This window comes from Opisthorchis viverrini (genome assembly GCF_000715545.1).
Source record: "Opisthorchis viverrini unplaced genomic scaffold opera_v5_344, whole genome shotgun sequence".
Classification (NCBI taxonomy): Eukaryota; Metazoa; Platyhelminthes; class Trematoda; order Opisthorchiida; family Opisthorchiidae; genus Opisthorchis; species Opisthorchis viverrini.
The window spans coordinates 193511-197926 of NW_008752005.1; positions in this window are offsets into that span (position 1 = coordinate 193511).

A 4416-nucleotide genomic window follows, 5' to 3' on the forward strand; every position below is an offset into this window, starting at 1 on the left:
TGCCGTCTTCCTGGATGGGGACCCCGAGACGGGCCACATCAATGGCTAGAGACATTGTCAGATATGGCCCAGTCGCGCCCTCAATGGCGCTCGGGCATCCAAGCTATTGCCTTCAATGCATAGCTCCTTTTCCAACCCCCTCACCACTTGACAGCCCACTGACAGTGCTGGATTTATGCATCGATTTATCAGCTCCCGCCTGCAACGCGCAGCTACCTACCCCTCCCCCCCAAACCATCGGTGAACGAAACTGCGGCAGCTACAACCACAGTACGACGAGTACGCGGTTATTACAGCTGACAAAATGAAAAAATGACCACTAGCCGGATGTGGCTCCAAGTGTATCTGTAGTGCATAGCAATACTAAGAGCCAGAGAGTTGTGTCCCACAGCCTGCGTCTTCGGACTGGGTCAGCCCTTCACCGCAGAGTGAATCGGACTCCCGAGTCGTTGGCCCCCATAAAGCCGTCTCAAGAAGAGCGAGTCGGTGTATGTATTAAAATTCGATCGGTTAAGCCAAAGAATCAGGAAAAACCGGTAACTGTACCAGTGAGCAACCACAAGCAAGGAGGAAGACGCAGCAGGTTCGATTCGGAGTCTAGGCCATTAGAGACCTTCCTGATAGCTGCGAGAGCGGCAGACTCGAGAGGCGTGCTGCTACTGTAGCATAAGAACCGGAACGCTACCGCATCGACACAGCAGCTCTGAGCCAAACGCAGTAGGCCAATCAAGGAAGATAAATACATGAAGATTGACTCTTCTAACTCATCAGTGGAGGCTGGGCTTCCAAGGACGAAAGTCGAACCACAAGACGGAAATTCCACCGGAGATAGAATACTTACCAAAATCCTTGAATCCGGTAGACTAGTATTGGGAGTGAAGTATTTCATCTAACCTGCACAATCTCGGAGACTAAAAATACCCCCGCAATAATCCCGAGATGTCACACTCGTCCCAGGAAACGAAAAAGGAAAACCGACAGAGGACAGCAGATAACTATGGAGGAACCAGTATGCACTCCTGGCACCCATCCCACTCAGTCAGCAGATATTCTGAAAAATATCTTTGAACAGCAATATGGACTCCGAAGAGGACAAAACACGATCGTTTTTAGCTTTGCAGCGTATCAGCTGTGAGAAAAATATCGGTAACGGAAACAACCACCATATGTCCTGTTCATAGTCCTCAGGGAAGCCTTTGACTTCGTGAGCAAGGCGGAGCTGTGGATTGTTCTCTGAAAGCCTAGCGATCCAGAAAAAAACTGCCAATGTTCTTAAAGTTTCTCATTCTTGCGCGAGGGTCCGAGTAGGTACATGTGGAACCACCTGAGTCAAGTTCGAAGGAGCTTTGAACAATCCGTATCCAACTACAACTTAGTCTGGAAATAAATTGTTTTCAAATACTTGTGCTAGCCTGCCTGAGGGCTAAAGCAGCGAATATCGTGTAAAAATTAATGGTCGCGGCATAGCGCAGTGTGAAGATTTCCGCTACTGCGACAGTATATTGTCCGCGGACTTAACAATCCATGTCACACTACAAGCTCGGAGTACCGCGAAACGTGCTGCGTTCAGTAGCCTACGAAAGTGTTTGGAACAATCACAACTGCGCATGAGCATAAAGGACGAACTGTACCGGGTCGTTGTACTAGCTTTACTGCTGCAAGACGAGACGTGGTCACTATGTCCAAGGCATATTAGGATGCCTGACAAGTCCCATACTGCTTGTGCAAGAAGTTACGAATTAAATGGCCACGCCAAATCCGGAACACTGAAGCTCCGAAATGAGCTAGAATAAACGAAATCCGGCGGTCTTGGTGTCTAACGCGCAATGCTGGATAGGTCATTCGAAAGGAATGAACATGAACATCGTTCAGCTGTGACAACCTTCCAGTGCCTAGCTGCTGTCACTCGAAGGAAGCACGACAGCTAAGATACTGCCAGATTGCTTAGGCCTAGACAGCAGAAGTTGAGATGCAGAGGTGCTTGCCTGCCGATCTTATTTTCTCGGTCTTACATTTACTTCAGAGGCTTGCACGTAGCACCCAATTTGGCTCCACTAAAACTTTTTATGGTTTAACTGTTATGCGCAGAGATCTGGTGGATTAACCACCTCTACACAGTGCATCCGTTCCACTTAATATGCTCGCGCATGCGGCCGGCGGAGCCACCAGTGTACATTAACACGGAAGGTGATTTTATAATCAGTTTTTTGGAAATAATGACCAGGTCATATCGATGTCGTTGGCAGCCACTCGTCCGTTCGGCATGAAGATTGGCAGTCGTTTAGTCACTCCTCATTTTGGTAACGCCCGGCATATTTCCGTGGACTCCAGTTTTTGAATTGTCGCATAGAGAATTTGAAGAAGCCTTAAGGAACCTGCGAACCAGGAATGAACAGACAGATGAGGGAGGACGTTTGTCTACCCGCGAAAGCCAGAATAAAGGCCAAAAACGATGTCTAAGTGAACCCGGACGAAACTGACGCACCTAGTTTGGCCTTAAAGTACCCTCCGCCACGAATAACCGAAGTTCAAGAGAAAGTGTTCCATAGTGTTGCTCATCTCGTTTCCGTTTTCTGGATCCTATATAAGACTTATTCGCTTCTTTTGGCGTTGATTTCTACCAAGGGATGACGTGGATCTCGTCAGGTCTAAAGTAGGGCAAGCTACCGCTGGTATCTCTACACGGGATGAATTAGTAGCCAGGCCTGGTTGTTTTCTTTTCGTCGTGATAATTTGGGAGTCAAATGTAGCGCTATCCATTCGTTATTGGAAAGTTGCGATTCACCCTGCTTCTTTAGGCGGCCGCAGATATTAGATAAAGAGAGAAATTGACAAGCGGAGACCTGCCATAAATACTCCTCCGTGAGGCAGAACAACCGTGCTCCTATGAGGAAAAGATCCAAAATAGGGTATCAATTTCCGTTTAACCAAGACAGAAAAACCGATGCACTAGTCCGGATTGGGAGTCTTGTGGGACCGTCTGGTTGTGGAGGGATCAACGAAGGTTCCATGGTCGGTGTCCACGTATCCACAGTGGCTTCCGATCCGTTCATCATAACTCACTGTGTTGCCAACCGCGGTGAACAGTAATTGTTCCAGCACAATATACTATTTTCTATAGAGGAGAATGTCGGTAGCTCAGGTGGCGTAGATGGTCGTTGGCTTGTACGCTGAGCTGGGCAATTTGGTTGCAAACGTTTCATCACCAATCGAGGTGGCATCATCAATGCGTAGTTGTGCGTAGCGGTGGGTTAGTAGTTGTGCCAACCACAACCACCAACCCACCGCTACGCACAACTACGCACTGATGATGCCACCTCGATTGGTGATGAAACGTTTGCAAACAAATTGCCCAGCTCAGCGAACAAGCCAACAACAATATACTATATTTACCAGGAGGCTTTGAATTTGAAGGCGCGTTTTCAAGGCTAAAACAGGGGTTTTCTAGACGAGATCGGTGTGGTTCATCAATTTTTCTTGACTCCCAAAGTACTCCATGATAATGAAGTGAGCGACAGAATACACTCCAGGTCACTTCGTCACCCAGAGTCGGGTACTGCAACGGTCAAGAAACCAAGCCAATCAAGCGATTGGGTGAAGTTTGGTGCAGTATGGAGGCGGGCTCTGATTGGTTGAAGTATGGACGGAATAGCCAATTGAATCATAGTGTCCACCAGACGAGTTTTTAATGGGGTTTGTGGAGGGTTTTCGGACTTCTAGAATAGTTCTGTGGCACTCACATCAAACTCAGCTCACCGAACTGGCGAAATTTTTGAGCTTTTAACCATACGTTTTCATCTTTCAACCTTTTAAAAAACAATTCCTGTTTAGTGGCTTCTGGGCATTATCCACCTTCACTTAATCGATCTTTGAGTCCGGTGTCTGCCTATATAGACAATCTTTAACTTAGATGTACCCGGCCATTGGCCGGGTATGACTGTTATTCTGCTGCTTGGAAGGAAGCGTTTGTCACGCCAACGCATTCTGAGCCATCCTAGATCACCTTACTTCCAGCAATCTGATATCTCCAGCTCAACACGGATTTCTCCCAATCGCTTTTGCGTGACATGACATCTCGTGTTTATAGACAGCTTAGCCCAAGCGAAGGACGAAGGACTCATGTCGGATGTCATATTTTTCGACTTCTCAAAAGCATTTGGTAGGGTCCCACACGTCCCGCTGCTCCACAAACTCGAGTCCTACGGGATTCAAGGGAAAATCCTTCGCTGGATCAAGCCGTTCCTATCAGACAGATCATTCCGAGTGAGAATAGGCTCGACCTATTCCTCTCCAGCGCCGGTCTCCATGGTGGTTCCTCAAGGCTCCGTGTTGGTACCACTCCTGTTTCTGATCTACGTCAACGACCTCCCAGACGTTCTTGCGAGTCCATGTTTACTTTTTGCGGACGACTTGAAA